Genomic DNA, 19973 nt, shown 5'->3' with positions numbered 1-19973 from the left:
TTTGTTTTGCCTTTGTATTCAAATTTCATTTCACCAAGGTACTGGGTAAATTGGGCCTATATAATTTAGCTTGCCTGTTATAGCTGTCTAATTTAAAAATAAAACCAAAAAGTTAAGTATTAAGAAGAGAAAAATAAGTGTAGATATAGTTGTGCACGTATAAAATGTACTGAAAGTGACTCCTTTATGCAGTTTCTAAAGTATTAGTAGCTAGATAGCTGTATAAAAACTTGTGTTGCTGCAGGTTCCTATATACTTACACTGGCAAATCTTGTTTTAAATCTTGTTTTAATTGACACTTCTTTACCAACAGACCCTTGTAGCAGAGACCATCCTGCAGTGTTATTGTAGGAGCAAACACAGGAAAGAAGAGGAGGAAAACTCCACAAACTTTCCCCATTTGTGGTCTGCCAAACTGTTTTGTTCTTACAGATAGCCCTGTTAATTTAAGAAAATTATTTTATTCTTTGAACTGACTAGAAAACTCCTTACAGTGGGAAGGAACACTTGGATCTGGTCTATGTAAGTAGCTTTTCTCCTAATAATTCGTTATAAAAATGTCAGTTGTGTTATCTAAGGAACCAGTAAAAGTACTGTACACATTTAAAATACTGCTATCTCTTTTGTAAGAATAAAGATGCGCGGGAGAGATGTGAAGTCCAAGTCTCTCACCTACATCTTCAAATGAAGTAGCCTGGCCTGTTTTAGGCTGGAGGCATATGGACTGCTACAAGCTACTGTTCCTGCTAACAATCTGATTTTTCCTCCAGAATGACATAATAAACAGTTGTAAACCTCTCTGCCCGGAGACAGTGGAAAAGGTAACCTATAAAAGGTAACAAATGGCTTGAGGGACTGATACAGTACTTGACAGAAGCTTGTTTTGAAACTGGCTCTTATTCCCTTACAGATGAAAGCTGTGTTTCACATCAGGGGTTTCCAGATGACCAAAAGTCAGATGAGAAAATAACCAAGTGTGTGGTGGTGGAATTTTGTTGTTTTTTTAAGTAAATATCTGCATAATCTTTAGTCCCTCAAATCAGATGCGGTTGTCCTGTTTCTGGTTCGTGTCCGATTAAGGTATTATGCACACTTGACAATAAAGTCTAGAGCTGCACTGTAAGTAAACACCTTGGCAATTAACAAATGTTTTAGAAACAGTTTGTAGTTTATACTACTCATGTCAATACCCAAAAACTGGTGTTCAGTAAGTTCTACATTCAGGTTTCAGCATGTTTCTATTTCCTTGAAGTACAGTAGACACCTTGGCATAACGTAGCAGCACATAATGGTTTGTGGGTTTTGAAAAGGTGCAGGCCATATTGTGCTGCCTCAAAAATACAAGGATTTCATCATCCCGAACAGAAATATAACTTAGGAATTAGTCAATCTTGTGATGCTGATGTCTGTCATACTCTAGCAGCACGTAAATATTGGTGTTAAGACTGTAAATATCTCCAGTATTAACTGTGCTGCTGAAGTAAGGCTAGCCACTTCTGCATGTGAGTCATGAGAGGATGTTTGACGTATTTTTCTGAAGCGCTGTTGTTTATATGTTGATTGTTTTTTCTTGGCTGTTGTTTGTATTTTCATCTGTTCAGTAACAGTATAGAGGAACTCAGAATATCTGAAGGTAAATGTAGAATAGGTGCATATGTAATCTTGAATGCTTTGCTTTACATGAAAGCTGCATATAATAAAGGAGTCAGCTCAACCTACACCTGTCTAGCAGTGCTTTGGTAAATGTGTTTTTGTATATATTTATATATTACTATATAAACTATGGTACTTTAAATGTCAATATATATTTATTAAAACTCAAAGTTATGTTAACCTTCCACTTTCTCTTAGTGGATGGAAACTGGGAAATGTTTTGTCACGTTTTCAGCAAAGCGAGCACACAAAGCAAAAGTGCCTTCCAAAATTACTAACAGAACTTATTCAGATCTTCATTTCATATCTTAAATCAGACATTCTTTTCTAAATTTATTTCTTAAACTACATACAGGTAACAGTTTTAGGGTTAGAAGTTTAAGCTGTATAACAGGCTGTGAATTTACTAATCCTTTTCTCATCTTCCACTACCATGTTTCTTTTGTAGGAGAATCTCAATGAATTGAGATGATTGATATTGCTGCAGTGAGAATGGAAATTACTTGGGTTCCTTTCCTTTTAAAAGCTGCATGCAAGAACTGTGTGGTGAGTCAAACGTAGACTAATGGTTATGTAAATGTCACTAATTTTAGATACAGTCAAGATCTGAAAGTGTTTCCTTTTAAGATTTTATTTTCTTCACTATCATGACTCAGTATCACTTGCAAATCTTATTTTATTAGCCCTGGTATATTTTAGCATTGAAATACATATGCCTTCTTGAAATAAATGTCTTACAACTTTAAGTTTATCCATCATATAGATGTTTTAAATGGAGAACAAAATAGATTAACTGCACTGGGGATTTGTTTTGACTTCAGGCTTCAGAGGCCTGCTGCTGGTGCTGTTGCACAGGTACAGACATGATGTAGATGAACATGAATCCAAGCTATAATTCATAAATCTGCATTATTTTACCATACAGAATTTCAGTCTGGTGTATGTACTAGTTGAAAATCAGTTGGTTTTTTCCCCTGCATTTGCTGTAGATTTGAAATGGTAAAATGACTGACTAAAATACCCTATTTAATTCAGACCTGAGCATTTTTCAATAGTGAAGCTATCCAGTATTACATAGCCCATAGCTTTTCATAAAATAACCATGCTTCTGCGTGCCCATTTACCTGCTACAGGTCTCTTCAGATATGTGGACAAAATGAGGTTGACTACTCAGAAATTCTGCTATCTGGCTTGAAGTTTAGTAGCTTCATCACTGAGGCTTCTTTAAGTAGCACTATATTTGCTTATCTCTAACTGCAGTGTTAAAGACCTGCACGTATATTTCAGCATCTGTAAATTCAGAAACTCTTGGAAAGGCCATACTCTGGGTTATAAAAGAATAAAGATGATATTGTTCCAGTATTCCCCTCCCTTTAAAGGTTGCTGATTCTGTTAGCACACTGCAGACTGCTGCTTGCAGAGGGCCATCCATCCTGTTGCTCCTGTGGATCCAGTATTTTAATGTATCTGGGCTTTCTCTCTGGGACTTCTGGGAGTAGATGCAAATCTAAAAAGGCAATCAGAAAGATCTTGGAGCATGCAGCAAGTAAGTCTATTTGCATGGGATTGTCGTGTGAATGGTGAAATGGACTGCTTCCTTCTGGTTCACCATGCAAACCCCTGTACTGGCACAAGGCAGCGGATGGAAGAGTGAAGCAGCAGCAATGAGAGGTTGGACTGCTTTGTTTGGTGTCTGTTGTGGCTTGTAACAGTTAAGTGAGGTGATGAAAAAGCAGTTTGAGCTCTGGTTCTGCAAATACTCAAATGAGGAATGAAAGTTCCAGTTTGGATTTACTATCAGGTATATGACTTCAAGTGCTTGTGAAGGCCTACCGATATTATTCAGCTCCTAAACCTTTGAAAAGAATGTCACAGTTCTTGCAGAGTTCATAGTTGCTTTAAATATTTGCAATTATATTTTCCAGAGAATTACCTGTATGGGCATGCTGTAGCCTATGGCAGACTGGAACTCTCCTGCATTTTCAGCTCTGGGGTCCTATGGATTTACCTGATTTAAGAAAAGAAGGCTCACTGTCTTCAGTTCAAGTGCTTATTTTTGTGCGAGGCTTAGGATCTCAAGGGGGAAAAGATGCTTAACTCATATATAAGGGCAATAAAAGATAGGCCTGCTTGAAATTAAACAGACTAGTTGCTGTGTAAGTGTAGACAACTGGTGAGAGGAACGTGTCTGAAAATCCAGCATTGAAAGACTGGAGCTGGGAACTGGTAGGGGAAGGAGATAATCCAATAACTGGAAAATTGGGAAGATTGGTACAGGTTGGGTAAAGATATGGGGGGTTGCTTCTTGAAGGTGGAAGAAGCAGCAGCCTGACAGAAGGGGTCCTGCCTGATCCTGCAAAGAAAGTGTAAGTCGGGCTTGGGGAAAGGGGCTTGCACTTCAGATTGTTCCTAACATTAACTAGAATGCTTAGCACTTAAGTCTACACTGCCTTCTGACTTAAGTAGCAGCTTTTGCCGTGAAATCGCTGTCAACTTCATTTCCCTCTCATCCTGTCCCATGCAGAAGAGGGCAACTTTATTACTGCTCTTGGCTACTTTGCGAACTTTGGTCCTGAACAAGAATCCCGAAAGTCAGAGAGTAGTTGAGGTTAGACGGGTCTCTGGAGATCATCTAGTCTAAGCAGGGTCAGGTAGAGCAGGTTTCTTAGGGCTGCATCTAGTCAGGCTTTTAATATCTTCAAGGATGGAGACTTTACAACCTGTCCTGTTCAGATTAATTTCCTGCGGTTTGCTTCGTGCCTGTTGCCTCCTGTCCTGTCACTGGGCACTACTTAGCAGAACCTGATTCTTCTCTCCCTCACCCAATCAGCAGGCATTTATAAACTGATAACCAACCCCCCCACACACAAACCCTGAGCCTTTTCTTCTCTAGGTTGAAGGGTCCCAGCTCTCACCACCTCATATAAAAGATGCTTTAGTTGTTTGACTATCCTTGTAGCCCTTTGTAGAAGTAAATAAAACATTTCAACTAATAGGGGAAACGGAATTCAAAGGAGAAAATGCTTTTGAGAAGGAAAGAAACCCACTAATAACTTAACTGTAAAAACTAAAAAGAATATGTGGATTGCAAAATGAAACACTGAGAATTTATGTAATTCCTGATTTAAGATTCTGCAATCTTAATTTGCCCCCTTGTGTTAGTCTGCTGTGAAGCAATCTTCATGATCGTAGAGAATATCCAGTCTAATGAGAGGACTGGCCTGGTATGGTGCTGTGTCAGGTAAGGTGTTTGTGGGCTTTGCAAGTTAGAAGCTCGATGCTGCTACAGGTGCTGCAGAAACAGGTAGAAAGTTCTGTGGGGAATGGACCAGAGTCTGCAAGTAGAGGAAACCGTGTCTTCATGGCTATGTCAAATGAGAAATCCTAGGAACTGGATGTGATATTTTTCTGCTTTTATTTCTGTGTGATGCTAAACAAGTTACTAGGACACTGATTTCGTAGTTCTTGTCTTCCTCACTTCAGAGGTAGCTTTAAGAGGCTTTAAGATCCTCATGTCTGATGGAGACACTGGCTGTTCATATTGCAGCTGAGCTGTTTAAAAGTTGTAACTTGAATTAAAATGTCATGTAATGTTATGTCTGTTTGCAGTCTCCTAAATATATTACATGTGATACCTCAAACTGTTGGGTACTATTACAGTTTCTATATCTCCATGTCACGTTTAAAATACAGATAATAGGCACTTGAAGGGCTGGTTTTGTGTGTGTTTTTTATTGTTACTACAAAGTTTTGTTCAGTGGCTGTGCTACGGTGATGCATTTCCTCATAGAATTTTCTATGGCATTTATTAATTTTAATCTGAAGAGGTGAGTAATGTACACTTCCTTCTTACCAGTTCAAGCTGAAAAACAGAATTTCCATGTTGGTTCATGGTCTATTTGTCCCTTCCTGTGTACTTCAAAGTATTCTGATCTGTGTCCTATCTTGTCACTGATTCATTTTGCATGTATAGGTATAACTGAACATTTGTTCATCCTGTTTTTGGAATATAATTTCACAAATAATGCTGTCAGTGTTCTGCAAGATCCCTTATATATTGAGGGTAATGTTCGTGTCTGAATTTTGGCATGTTATACAATAAATTTACCTGTAAAGATATGTATTGCAGAAAGAATGAACTAGTTAAATTGTAACACTTAAGTTCTTAGGCACAGTATTAAACAGCACTTTATTAAAAATGTCAAGTTACTTACACTCGTGTATTCAGGACTTCTACAGACCATTGTTCTTTGAATTTCAAAAGCAATTTTCTTGGTACTGCAGACTTAAGTGGATGAGAAGGGTTCTGTATTTAATATTCAGCTATAGAGAACTGAAAAATCTTTGTTTTTCCTTAATACTCAACAAGATACCGTGGTTTGGGGAAGTCTCTCCCGGTTGAGTCGCAGTAGTAGCAATAATCAGTGAAATGTTTAGACTCCCTTCATGTTCCTCGTTACCACCTCCTATCGTAAAAGTCACAAGATTTATAGCAATAAATCTGAAGTGGTGTGCTACTATTTTACCACAGTTTAACTCAAAGCAGCGATTCTTTAAAACAAATGAACAAACAAAGCTTAAAACTTATTTGGAGAAAAAAAATCGATGTCTGGAGTACGTGTTAAGATCTGAGTTTCTAAGCTGGCAGTTTTAAGTTTATATCAGAAAGCATTTACCTACAGTTAGAAATGAGGAAAAAATGATGGAAAAAATGCAGTGGCACGAGTGGTGTTCCTCATCTCTTTCTGTGAAGGAGCTAGTATCACTTGGTCAGTACTTTCTTCACTCTAAACAGCTTATTTCTATTGGAAGTTATTAAATAGCTCTCAGGTACAGCTCTACTTTTCAAAATTTGACTTGCTTGTAATAGTCCTGTGTTAATAAACCAAATGAAACTTACCTAATATTGCTTCTGTTTCTTAATATGCAATTTGATCCCTGTATACAGAATTTCTGAAATTAAGATTGATTATAGTAGCATGTGTTCAGTTTCAGTCTTAAGTATACAGTGCTGACTAGCTAAATGCTGACTGACTTAGCTTCTGTTAAGAGATAGGAATAATATAGCCATAATGTCTTTTCTCTGCTTTTTTTAGCTATGGGTGGATCACGAGATGGATCAGGCAAAGAAGCAGCTTCAGGAATTACATTATTGGACCAGCTAGAGTAGTCAACAATAATATGACTGTAGTTCTTTGAATCTGAAGCAAGACAAGTTCAGGGCTGACAGTCTTCCTGTTTCCCTCAGTATTAGCCTGGCTCTGACGTTTCCATGGTGGTTTCCCTGAGTAGCTTTGGGTTAGATTTTGGTAAGCTCAGCCAGCTGAGTGTGCCTCATCTGTGAGCAGCAGTGCTGGCACCAAGGAGAAGTTCCCCCCACTCCCTTGAGAACGACAGTCTGGAGAAGTTCATTTCTATTACTTCAACCAATATAAAAAATACTCAGGGCTGTAATCTTCTTTTCTTGACACTTCTACAGACTTTGCCTATCTGCTCTTCAAATCCTTCAAAGGAGCTTGCAGAAAGTCTGGTCTGAGTCTTCTAGGTGCAGTATAAGAGATAAATATAAATAGATGCAGTGTAAAAATTAAAAGAATAACTGCTTTGAGTTATGCAAAAGGACAGGAGCTGGGGAAAAAAATTAAGTTTGTCTTTTGTCCTCTTAGATGTTAGTATGAGTGTCCATGTTCGCTGTGTACTTTAATAACTGGGAGGAGACTGTTTGAACAAAGAAGACAAATATTCATGTGATCTATTGGAAAAGTAACGAACCTTCAGAAGAATTTGTTCCTTCCTGCTCTGTCTTGGGTAACGCAAGTTTATACTCCTTAAAGAAACCCTGCTATACAGGCCAAGGAGAGCTTTTCAAGGATTTTATTCTTCTATAGGCCTTTCAACACTGAATGCAGAACTTCGTGGAACTTAATGGCTGTTAAGATCTTAGTACCATAACAAAAATGCCAGAAGTAGATCATGCAAAATGGCCATAGGAGTCTTTGGCATAGGGTGCCATCTTTGTTACAGTGCTGAGAAAGGAAGAGCTGTTCCAAAGCAACTGTCAGAAAAGTAGAATCAAATTCTTTTTTTGAGGAAGTTACATCCAAGTGTGGTATTTCAGTACCTTTGACATGCTTTCAGGGAAAAGAACATCTCTATCTCTGTTTGCCAAGTATCACTTTATTTTCCTGTACTTCTGTTAACTTAGAAACATGGGATTTGAAAACATTCCTGGTTTACTACCTGAAGCTGTACCTGTTGACTTTGAAACTGTGTTGCTACAAAATAGTTTGATTTACTAGCTAATGAGCCTTAAATTCAGATATGGAAGAAATATTCAACTTGTAGAACTAAACACTCAATATAGTAAAAATTGCCCAGTATAGTGGTCTACATCATCTGTTAGCACACATTGCTATTACTTATCACAGTACAAGCTGTGCAGTAAATGACTACAGCTACAAAAGGATAATGAAATATTTGCTTTGTGTACTTCTGCTTGTTGACTTACTGTCCTTAGTCTTCTAGGAAGTATTTGCAAGTCTTCACTGCAGAGTAGCTCTTCCCTAGATCTATCCATAGGTTCACCTGGGAGTGAGGAAAAGTATATTTGGGGGGCAAGTCCCAGAAGCAATGTCAAAGGGGCTAACAATATCCTTTTCTACTTGTTTCCTTCAACAGAAGACTGATATCTACACTCCACACATAAAAACTAACACAAGAGTGCTCATGTAGACTTTGCTTCTTAGTATATGGAAATGGCTGTGATACCTTTCCTATTATCGATGTGAAAGTCTCCCACTTTCCCTATAAACGATGTGTTATTTTCAGACATAAGTTAAAAAAAAAAATAACTATATATTTATATATATGCATATATAATGAAACTTCAGACATAAGAGCAAGAAATTTCCAGTAGTGTCATCCAAAGATGGAAAAGAGCTACAGTTTGGGAGTCGTAAAGTCTGTTAGAACTAGTTGTCACAGGTCATTTAGAAAGTGGGCTTGCCTGAGTGGTAGGTTGTACAGTCAGAAAAAGGATTTTGCGGAAGATTTAACAACATCATGTAGCCAGACAGCCCCCTGTTGGCTGTAGTGTTCTGTTGTGGAGGCTCCAGAAACGAATTGTGCTCAAATTCAACAATTCACTGCACTGAAGCTATTCTTTGAATCCCATATCTCAAATAGTGAAAATGGGAAGAGACAAAAAGTGCGTATTAAAAAAAAAAAAAAAAAACACAACTTTGAATTGAGCTTTATCCCTTTTCTGAATAAGATAAATGCCAAAGCTTGGTTATAGAGAGTATCAGGGTATCTGTGTTTAGTTTCTGGATGTTTTTGTAGAAACCTATTTTTAGAGAGCTGCAGTGAAAATGTAGACTGGTACTTTGTCCTTGTGATCAAAACTTAAGACTAGCATACTTTATCATGTTCACAGCCTGTCTAATGCAAAGTATTTAGATTAACTTCTATTAGGAATGCAGGTAATGGTTTGCAAACTTAGGTTTTAAAAACCTATCAGTGAACTAATAAGATAGAGGCTCCAGCCTTATTTAATGACTGCGACTCTTAGATCTGTGTATGAGAGTTTCTGCAGTTTAACCAGGTACAGTTTTACCAAGGGGCTTGTGTTTTAGTTATTCATGCTTACTTTATTTCAGTCTCTTCTTCTGTATGTGGCTTAAGTTGCTACCTGTGCAACTAGCTGGTTACTTCCCGTTTGTGTTTTCCTGTGTCACAACACCAAAAAGCCTTGTTCTTCAAAAGAAGTAAGTGCCTAAAATATGGGAAAGCTGAAGGACATGCAGTACTAGGTATTAACTGTCCATGAAAGAAACCTAAAACCTGCCTTGTAATGCTCACTGTACATCCCTGTGATGGTGGGATAATAGGAACTATATGTCTGTAAGCAAGCAGTGACTGTCTGGAATTTAATAGTGTATCCATGCTTAAAAGGCACAGTTTATGGTAGAACAGGGTGACCTGAGGAAATTTCCCAGGGTAACGGGTGACCTGAGGAAAGTTTCCAGGAAGAACTGTCTCAAAGGCACAGAATCTTCTGTTCCAAGTTAGACAACACAGATGATTTCTTTTTGTATCAGTTGTGGCTAATGTTATTTAAAAAAAAAAAAAATTGTCTTCACGTGAAGAATTGGATTTGTGGCTAAAAATTCTTTTCTGTAACAGTAGTAGAGAGTCCCATGTGAGAATTAGTCTACTACAGCATAGGACAGAAGACTAACATGATGCTGAGAAAGCCGAAGTGTTCAACGACTCTTTCTTTCTCTTTCCTCTTTGGTACACATTGAAAGATTAACTGTAATCAGATAAAACAGTTGACAAAAACAACCGAGGGTGGTAATATGTGCTGTGATTGAAGAGGAGGAATGGGAAAGACAGGGACAGGCCAAAGGTCACTAAGTCCAGTGAGCTGCTTTAAAAATTGATGTGACCTGCTAAAATCCATCAGAAGACTCTTAAGAAATTGGTTGAAGTGGTTTCAAGGCCAAGGGACTCACCAGAGAAACAGAGAACCCGGGTTTTGGGTTCTTCGCGAGCCTGGGGGGAGACTCATGTTCATGCCTTTAGCTTCTGAAAAAGTGCTTGGGGGAAGTTGTCCACAGATGTTCCCCATCTTTCTTGTTAAATCGATGATATGTGCAAAAAAGCATAGAAGTCACAAAACAGTTTTGTTCAAAGGTTGTTGGCAGTGATAATTATTACCATTACCAGATGAAAGCAAGCTGCAGGTAGGATTTCAAAGGGTACTTGAATTTGCTTTTATTGGACTAACTGTGCAGTTCTTTGCAAGTTCCATATTCTCTTCCGAAGATGTTTCCTGAAGTAATAGTAAAAAGAGCATACAATAAATTATAGTCCCCATTAAACCATGTTAAAGGAGTACCTTATGTTTCCAAAGATGAACACTGAGATAGCTGAGTATTTATGAATTGGATCACAGACATCTGTTATGCCAAAGTTTTTTACATTGCTAGAGAGAGCACCAGTAAAGATGTACTTAAGCTTTTATGTTCTTGGTTTCTATACAGCAGCTCAAGAGGGGAAATAACAGGTAAAGAACCTTACCAGTTTGACTTACTTTAACTACCAGCAATGATTCATCTCTTCACTCTACCATCAATTTTTTTATTTCTGACAACCTCCCAAACTAGGGATTGACAGGAGCCTGTTCTGGGTGAAAGGAGATTTAAACAGCTTATTCTGGTCAGAAGAATTACAACATTTTTCCTCCGCTGAGGTGGGGTTGGTTACTTAACTTCCAAATTATGATTAAACTTGAAGAATACCTCAAGGCTCTTGGAGCATCTGTGTAACTTGTATTTCTTTCAAGCAATTCTAGTAGCTTAAAACATACAGTGTACTTGACAAAGCTGTGGTAGTGTGATCCCAATGTTTTATGCTTCTTCAGGCTTAAAGTAAGTAGCTTTTGAAAGGTGCTGCCTTAATCTATGAAAGTATTTGTCAGTCAGTTTCCTCTAAAGCTGTACCTTTTTCTCTAAGTGTTTAGGTATGAGCAGATATCCAGTCTAGAGCAGTGGGTATTTTTAAAGGTAACGACATTCTTATCTGTATCTCTAATTTTTACGTTGATTTCAGAGTTCTTGTGAGAACAGCATCTGTTCCTGGTGATTTATAGTGCTTGAGTTTTTCAAGCTGCCAATAGACTCTTCCTTTGAGGCTTCTAGGCCTAGTGAAACTACTCTCATTTCCACATAAAGCGTGCCCTTGGGATAGGAATTTCTTCATCACCCTCTATATTAAAAACAAGTCATATTATATTTGCTGTTCCTTTCTTCATCCTCTACAGGTACAGGAGCATGTTGTTCTACAGTACACGTGGAAGCAACAGCTCTGTGGAAGAGCAGTGTTCATTCCTCCATCCCATAGTTCTCCAGACTGCCAGTGACTATCAATAGAGCTTTTCATTAGCCTGTGATATATCAGGTAGTCATCTGTTAGTCACTAATTTATTGACGTTTAGCTGCTAAGATTGGTTTTAGTTTTGGAAATCGTAGCATTTCTGTTGTTTTTCTGTTGGAGGAACTGTTTTAGCCCAGGAGGAATTTCATATCAAGACGTAACCCGTGAATGAGTACATTCAGAATATTCAGAATGTTCCTGTGTAATGTAGTGGTGTTCAGGCTGTCCATGTAAGATACCATTTACTTGGTTTGATGAGCATTACCTGAATCTTTTAAGAAGGCTGAGCAAGCAGAACATCTTGTCCCAAAGTGTCACAAGTGATAGAGGCACCTTGTCTCTGGTTCTAGTTTGCTCGAGCAGAAACACTGAGAAAGACCAGAACCCTTTTGCTTCTTCCACTTCTTGCCCTAGGCTGTCAGCGTGTCTCCTAACACAGCTAGACCTCGAATAGAGGGTGACAAGGAGCAGAACATTTGCAAAGCAGATCCTAATTTTCTCACTGTACAAAGCTCAAACCTGGGAACACCGGGCTGTTCTATGATGCAGTCTTGGAGCTACCGTAGGTATTTCATCATATGTGGTCTGCAGTCCCTGGATCCTTTACCAGTTGTGTTGCTTAAGTAGAAATCACCAGTGGCAGTGATACTGGAATTAATTTTGATGAAGTTGAATCACCTTTGGATCCTTCAGCTGAAAGCTGATGGAGCAATTCAGCAGTCCATTATCAAATCAGGCTTAGAATTGGCCCTTACAAGCCTCTGTGGATGTCCAGCTTTCAGTAGTGACTGAACCATTCTCTAATCTGCTGGTACTGAGAGATAAGTTCCTGTAAGTCTCCAACATCCTGTAGGACTAATTCTATAAGAAATATTCCTGTGCTCAGTCAGAATCAGAAGAGAACAGAAGGATCTTTCTGTAGGGTTCTCTTTAGCTGGACATCCTACACTAGATAAAGTCATCAGTGTGATAGATGGCAAGAGTGTTTGTTCATTAATTTGTTATATCGAATTTGTTATATCGAGTAATTTATAACAATCAGCTGTGGTTCATTCACAGTAGGGTTACTGATAGAGATGGGGACTTACTGCATTTTTCAGCACCTCTGTATGCTCATGAGCAGTTATTAAATGGCAGAGGTCCTTGAGGTACCATCTGGACACTTAGATGAGGCCCTGGGCCACCCGATCTAGTGGGTGGCATCCCTGCCTGTGGCAAGGGAGTTGGAACTGGATGATCTTTGAGGTTGCTTCCAACTCAAGCCATTCTATGATATTTAACTTTAGCCTTCAAAGAATGCCTGTTCTTGCTGTGTCGCCAAATATCACATGGACAGATTCAGTTGTCTGTGTCCACACTTCATTGTATGTTTCTCACCACATGGCAGCTCCTGACTCATTACCTACAGAGTCTTCAAAGATCCAGTTAGCAGAAGAGTTTCACCAAATACCAGAAACATTGCTAAGTGCGGTCAGGCCAGAATGTGGTCTTGGGACAGTCTTCACTAGAAGTAAGGCAGTCCAATAACAGCAAAAAGTGACATGGGGCGGAGGAAGAACAACTTCTGTAACTTCTGTATCTGCTGCAGAAAGAGCTACTCTCCTATAAGAGAGGGTACCAAACTACCCAAGCATGCAAGCCCAATAGGGTATTGTTAATAGGTGCAATCAATAATTTAAAGTGGGGATAAGAATTGCCACAGGCACCTAGGGAGGAATTTTAGATCTGGTGGAGTAGAGACCGTTTATAGCAATTACTTTTCCAGAGACAGACCTCTTTATGAAGACAACTTCTTTATGGGCTTTTTGAATTACAAGCAGCTATTAAATATTTTGTGACCTGTTTAGTATAGAGTAGGTCCTGCACGCTATTCTTAGGTCCCTGAGAGTAAGTACCAGTTCCCAAGAACAGGCATCACAGCACAGGCTTTCTAACTGCCCAGACCTACATGCCTTCCAGCAAAGCAACACAAGATTTCAAGAGAAAAAAAAAAAACGAAAAAAAACCTCTTCCTCGTGTTTAGTGGTTCACCTGCATCTTTCATCAACATGGCAGAGCGTCTGACTCTTTGATCTGGAAGTTCTGAAGTTCTACCTTCTTCCTTTCAACCACTGAAGTGGTTTTGTAACAGGTTAGTGCCAGGCATCAGAGAGACAGGCTTGTATGGTCTGTTTTAGTTACTCATTGACTCTATTCTCTTCCAGGGCATTTTAATATAGATAATTAGTAACATCACTTCTTTTCCTATGGAATAGAAGAGAAATCCCACTAAATCCCACTTTATCTTTTAAAAAGGGAGGGAGAAAAGGGGTTGAGTTAATGACTCCGTTCCAATACAGCATTCACTTTGGCCTGTCCTGGATCTCATGAGATGCAAATACGTACATCTGAAAGATCAGACTAATATTTTCAGCTAGTAGTTTTTCAATGCCAGGTTAAACGCCTTGCTTTGAGCTTTCAAAACACTTATTTCCACACTGCTATCCACCCAGCTTGAAGGAGCTATGTGATCTTTGTAGTGAGAGTTGTAGCCTCCTGTGCAAGACCAGTGCTCTTGTCATCACTTGTTCCAGAACAAAACCACATCTCCGTATCCTGAATGCTGTGGGTATGAACTCCTGTGCCTGTCTTCCACTCATGGTTATATCTTGGTGCTGTGAGCAGATGTCAGTACTGATCCTTCCACAGAACATAGATTATCGAAGCCATAGCAGACTATTTTCCCATAGCTTTATCTTGTGCAACTTCCTGTGATGTTAGACCTTTCTATTCAAATTCAAGCATATCTCAGAAGTTCAGTGAGAGTGTGTCAGGCTTTTAATAGCTAAGCACAGCAGAGTGCTGTGGCACAGCATACAGGACATGCTATACCCAATGGAGAAGTTGCACAAGCGTCCCTCTACCTGGAATTGCACTTGCCAGACAAGGTTCTGCAGAAAGTCTCTGAAATGAAAGCTGAGTCTAGCGAAAAGTTGATCTTTTGTCCATCCTTTTCTACATGTATCTGTACAGGTCTCAGGACTCCATACGAAAAGCAGTTAGCTCTGGATTGCATTGTCATATTTCAGTTGTCAAAGAAAGCTCTTACTGAATAGTGACAACAGGCAACGGTTTGCAGGTTCTGCTTTACCTAACCAAAGATGGGAGAAGGATCTGTTACACCCAGGGCCACACAGTTATGACTTTTCATTTACATTCTTGTCTTGACAACGTGGCCATATTAATCATTAAGCAATCGGTGTCTTCCAGGGATCCACAGTACACTGAGCCATTTTCAGAAGATGGTTTTGAACAATCACAGGTAGCAAACAAAGATTATATGGCTTAAGGACCTATTCACAAAGGGGGGAAAAAGGAATGTAAAAGTCTGTTCTGGAAGAGAATGCATTTCTAATTTACGGAAAATTGATAGAGGATTTATTCACTATGAATTCCCCATTTAGGAATTTGCTGACACTGTTACTGCTTTCCATGTCGCAAGTGGAATTGAAGTAAAGGCCACCAAGAGGAGGTGTCCAGTCCCGTGGAGGCTTACAACCCCTGTGCTGTCAAGGCAGTGCTGGTATCTTCAGCGCTTGTCTATGCAGCCAGCAAAAGCTCAGCTTCTGCTTCCAGATGTGAGATACCAAGATGATTAACCCACCTAATGTTTGGATCCTCTAATGGTTCACCACCTAGTGCAGGTACAGAACTGACCTGAGAGAGAAATGTTGTTCTTCGGATATGCAAAATATGGTGTCAGATGTTCTACAGATCTACCTACCTAACAAACTCGGAGAAAAAAAAATGGTCCTAAAGTCTCACTAATGTCTAGATTGTCATCATGATGTATAGATGTCATTCTGTGCTTCTTCCAAGTTCCTGTAGCAGCTATCACCCACCCATTTATTCACCCCATCACATCTCTTGCTCTTCTGTAGCTGATGTTGTTAAAATTTGCCAGCTGTTAACTGTCCTCCCTTGGATTCAGCAAGTTGTGTCTGGTTCCACAAAGGCACTGACCCTCTCCAGCCATATGTTATCCCTTTACTCCTCTCAAAGGGGAAATAAGTGGGCTTGCTTTCTTCTGTGGGTTTCAGCCCACCTCTAGAGCATGACCTGTTCCTCTGTTCCACCAGTGGCCAGGCCTAGGAGCAAGCTGAAGCGATTGCAAAAAGATGCAAAGATTGAAGATGGAAGGCTCAACATGTGTTGTGTGCTGTTTATTGTTGAATGCAGTGTTGTAAATGAAATGGTTTGTCTGTAATTAATTTTATTACACATTTTAGTTATCACTGGGGGGGAAGCATAGACCAGTCTTTTCAGAAGGCCCTCAATGAAAGCTGCAAACTGCCTTTGAAACTTAAAGAAAATTGAGTTCCCAACTCCAGAGTTACCAGTAAAACCCCAGACTTGATGTTTCCAATCTATTGCCTTTTTTTTGTGCTTAGAATCAGGATGGAACAATGTTGCAATGTTTAATTCTTAACAGTTTCAGCAAGCACTCAGCTGACTGTTGTAGCAGAAACTTGCTTAGAAAGCAAAGCACTGAATTCATTCTCCAAAGCAGATTTGTACACATTACTGTTTCCAGCCTGTAGGGCGACATTCATCATCCTTCTGACCAGAAAGAAGCCACCAATTATTGAACCATTGCGTCAGAGGGGAAATGGAGTAGAAACGGAGTAAGAATTCTTGGGGAAATTTACACATCAGATCACGCTTGCAGATAAAACTTCAGGGGGTTATTTCAGCAGAAACTACGCTACAGTCTAGAACGCTGCCATTCCCCCATTTTTTAAATAGAAGTCAGATTTATTTGTGTTTTATGCGATGACTGGTGATTTACATCCCACCCACCCATCTGAGAGTATTCTGGGCTCCAGGCATATCTCCAGCCAGTTCCAGACTATTCAAATCATTGTTGGTCCATCCATTTACTCGTCACAACGAGGCCTTCTGTGACTAATTAGGGCCTGACTGCAGCAGGAGATGCAGCTTCAAAGAGTGGGAATCTTCAGACGCACTAGCAGTTCCCTTGGTTCTCAATTCTTTATTTATGTGGATTACATTGAGTTGACAGATTTAACTGGGCTGTTGAAGATACGGTCAAAGAAGCAGAGTCACTCCCTTCCCTTTTATTGTTTTCTGAAGACATAACAGTCATATGCATCTGTCACTAGAGAGAGGAAGTTCTCCATCACTGGGCTTGATTTGGGCTTTTATATGCTGTTTCAGTAGCATCTGGGAATAGATCAATATAATATTTGGTAGGGAGTTGTATTTCCTCGTGATGCACTGTAAATCTTTTATTGTAGATACTCCCACTGTTTATTGTTGAAAATCAATAAAAATAAACCTTGTAAAGTTAAGGCCTGGCAAGGGTTCAGCACAAATCACAGGGAAGGAGCAAGAGGCAATGAGTCTCCCTCCCCCTCTTGGATAGTTCCCAGCTTGTTTCCCAATGAATATTCAATAACACTTTCCAGCAATCTGGGAACAAACTTTTTTTTTTTTTGAATTATTCAAAGTTACGAACGCTCTGTTGTGATCTCAAACAGGACTTCTAATCCACTTTGGCTGCTTTCTGGCACTGAATTCAGCTATGGATCAAAACCGAGTATCACCCAGATTATGCATTGGATATACATTAGCCTTATCCCTTCCAGAGACAGAAAAAAGCACATCGGCCTTGCTCCGCTCAGGTTAACTGGGTAATTTGTGAGCATTACAACTGGACATTAGCCAAAGTAGGTAAAAAGGGGGAGCAGCCCACTGTGGAGAGAAGCTCCCCAAAAGTCAGAAGAGAATTTACAACCCCTGTTTGCACACAAGACACGATGCAATTACTCTGGCATCATTCTTTGCTCTATGGCTACTAATTCCTCATATACTGCGTCTTTGGGTGGAGTCTTCAAGTCACGAGATTCAACTACACAGGGAAATGAGAAATGTTTTGGAATTATTTAGTAAGGGAGAACACTTCACAGTACGAAGGCCAAGCTGAAAGATTGTTCTTTTTTAAGTCTTAACACAGTATCAATCACAACAGGTTTACTTAGACATCTATTCTTAATTGATTATACAGTATTATGAGCACTGACAGCAGATGTACAAGAATGTCGTGTAGCAACTATACTTCCTGACGGAGTGTAGCCCCTCAAGAATTACCATGTTGGAATCAATACCCAAAGAATCTCTATGGGACAGGGGAGACGACACGACACAAAGAACAGGAAGGTGTTTCATGCTGGACTCTCCTCTTGCTGCTACCAATAGATCTATGAACAGTTCAGGTGGTAAACAAAGGACATGTCCCCAGAAGAGATAATGAGAACAAGAGGGAACTTTCCAACACTGAATAAAGAAATACAGGATAAAATCCAACTATAAAGGAGGGAAAAATTATTAAAATAAGAAAGAAAATACAAGACGGTTTCAAGTTGTTCCAAACAGTCTCAAGTCGCGTCAATGGTCTCAAGTCAATCCAGGGATGTTCAGATTGGACATGAGGAAGAATTTCTTCATGGAGAGGGCAACTAAGTATTGCAACGGGCTGCTCAGGGAAGTGGTGGAGTCCCCAGCCCTGGAGGTACTTGAGACGTGTGGACATAGCACTAAGGGACGTGGTTTAGTGACGGGCCTCGGTAGCTACCATCAAGTTGGTGGTTGGACTTGATGATCTTGAAGGTCTTTTCCAACCCAAATGACTCCACTTTATAAGACAAATGAGGTGCTGTCTTTCTGAATCATCAGCCTTTAACAAATCTAGCAGCAAGCAATCACCTAGTTTTAGAAAATCCACTTCTGTCACATAAACTTTAAGTGCTTGAAGGACACAATGGCTGCATTATCTTACATTTTAGTTCCTTTCCCTCTAGCAGCCTTTCTGTTGTGGGAGTACGCTTGTGTGTTATAATCAGAGGAGAGCTCACTGCGCCTTGCACGTCCAGAAGTGAGCAGGAGGACCGACTGGCTCGTGGTGCCCCAGCGCTACCGCAGTCAACTTCCAGCATCTCCAGTACTGGAACAATTTGCACATTTTTGCAGAATCCGAGGAATAACAAAAAGGCAAATACAGAACTAAGTTTACTGTAATCAGCAAATTTTGTACCCTCCTGGGGAAGAGGAATTCTCTTGAGAAAGTGGGCAATGACTTGAAAAAGTGAATCAAGCCAACGATTACAAATTCCAACTTTGTTGGAAAAAACGCCTAAATGTTTCAAAATCCCATTCCTATTTAATCAGAAATTCCTATTTAATCAGAAATAGAGCGAGATGTTAGTGATCACAGCTCCTCATTCTGTCTGTAAAAGCACGACCAAGTCACCTACAAGTCACACCTAGTCCAGCAGAGATCGTATTGTGCCTGCGAAGATTTGTGTGAAAGCTTTCACATTATTAAAAAAGCTTTAAAAAAACTTTTTTTTAAAAAAAAAAAAAAAAGCTTTCGCATTATTAAAATACCTAACTAGTTCTGACCGGAAGGCTTTTAAAATCACTCACAGCTCGTCTGGAGGCCCATCAGCCAAATTCACCTCTTGTACAGCCAGTGTCTTCTGTGGGAATGCACCGATGGGAACTACTCCGCTGACCATACTCTACAGTCTGCTCTCTGCTTCATCAATGCGTGTTTGGGACCTCCGAAAGGAAGGAACAGGAGAAACTTCGGCCACTGCTTCCTTCTGTCTGCCTCAGTGCCTTGGGATACAATGCATACCCCTCCCAAAAGGGCGCGGGAGAACTGTCGTTCTGGTTCAGCGCCACTAACATACGTGATCTTGCAAGGTGGAGGGCAGTAGCCCAGGCCAGCTGAAGATCCTTCTAGTAAATCGTTATTTTCATAAACAAACACACTTTCACCCCTTCCTCTGTGACGACTGCCATTCGGTTGTAGCTTGAAGCTACACCCGTAGTTCTGCCATTGCTGCCTCCACTTTCTATGCAGAGAAGTCCAGGCAGGTGCTTTCCTTCGAGGAACCAGCTTAACACCAAACCGTCTCCAATTAAAGTCCTGGTTGTCCCATGGGTATCCTGCAGGACAACATGCACTCAGGCACTTCCACCAAATTTCTATTGGGTTATTCACATACACACACATGCTCTCAAATTACTTAAGCAAGTACCAGTTTAAAAAGAAAAAGAAACAAGGCATGCAAGTGACAGAGGTGATACTTCTCAGCTCATTTCCGGGAAAAAATGATAGAACAACGTGGGAATCCAAGCCTACTGGCTGCCATGAGCTTCACTTCAAAAATGCGTGCAGTCCCACCACACGTGCTCACATCAGGTGTTGGTGAGACAGTCCATGTAGGGCCACCCAGGTGAGGAAGGGCCTGGAGCACCTCTCCTGTGAGCAGAGGCCGGGAGAGCTGGGACTGCTCAGCCTGGAGAAGAGGAGG

At 40.0% G+C, this 19973-nt stretch overlaps 1 long non-coding RNA gene across 11 annotated transcripts in view; it reads left to right on the top strand.

Annotated features, from left to right (window-relative positions):
* The window catches only part of LOC121062518, a 44027-nt gene that overhangs the window by 20470 nt on the left and 3584 nt on the right, over positions 1 to 19973 (top strand). For 7 of the 11 annotated variants that reach the window (XR_005815586.1, XR_005815588.1, XR_005815591.1 and 4 more), the window contains 6 exons: positions 314 to 522; positions 631 to 821; positions 911 to 1739; positions 2102 to 2199; positions 11480 to 11616; positions 15036 to 19867. This is a non-coding gene — a long non-coding RNA (uncharacterized LOC121062518). Of the gene's footprint in view, positions 1 to 313; positions 523 to 630; positions 822 to 910; positions 1740 to 2101; positions 2200 to 6749; positions 7084 to 11479; positions 11617 to 15035; positions 19868 to 19973 lie in introns of those variants that run through there. The other 4 variants (XR_005815590.1, XR_005815596.1, XR_005815599.1 and 1 more) reach the window with 4 other exon arrangements.

The sequence above is a fragment of the Cygnus olor genome, chromosome 1 (assembly GCF_009769625.2).
Source record: "Cygnus olor isolate bCygOlo1 chromosome 1, bCygOlo1.pri.v2, whole genome shotgun sequence".
NCBI classification, from domain to species: domain Eukaryota; kingdom Metazoa; phylum Chordata; class Aves; order Anseriformes; family Anatidae; genus Cygnus; species Cygnus olor.
The sequence above is the reverse complement of the archived record's forward strand: the minus strand, read 5'-3'. Positions and strand labels throughout refer to the sequence as shown.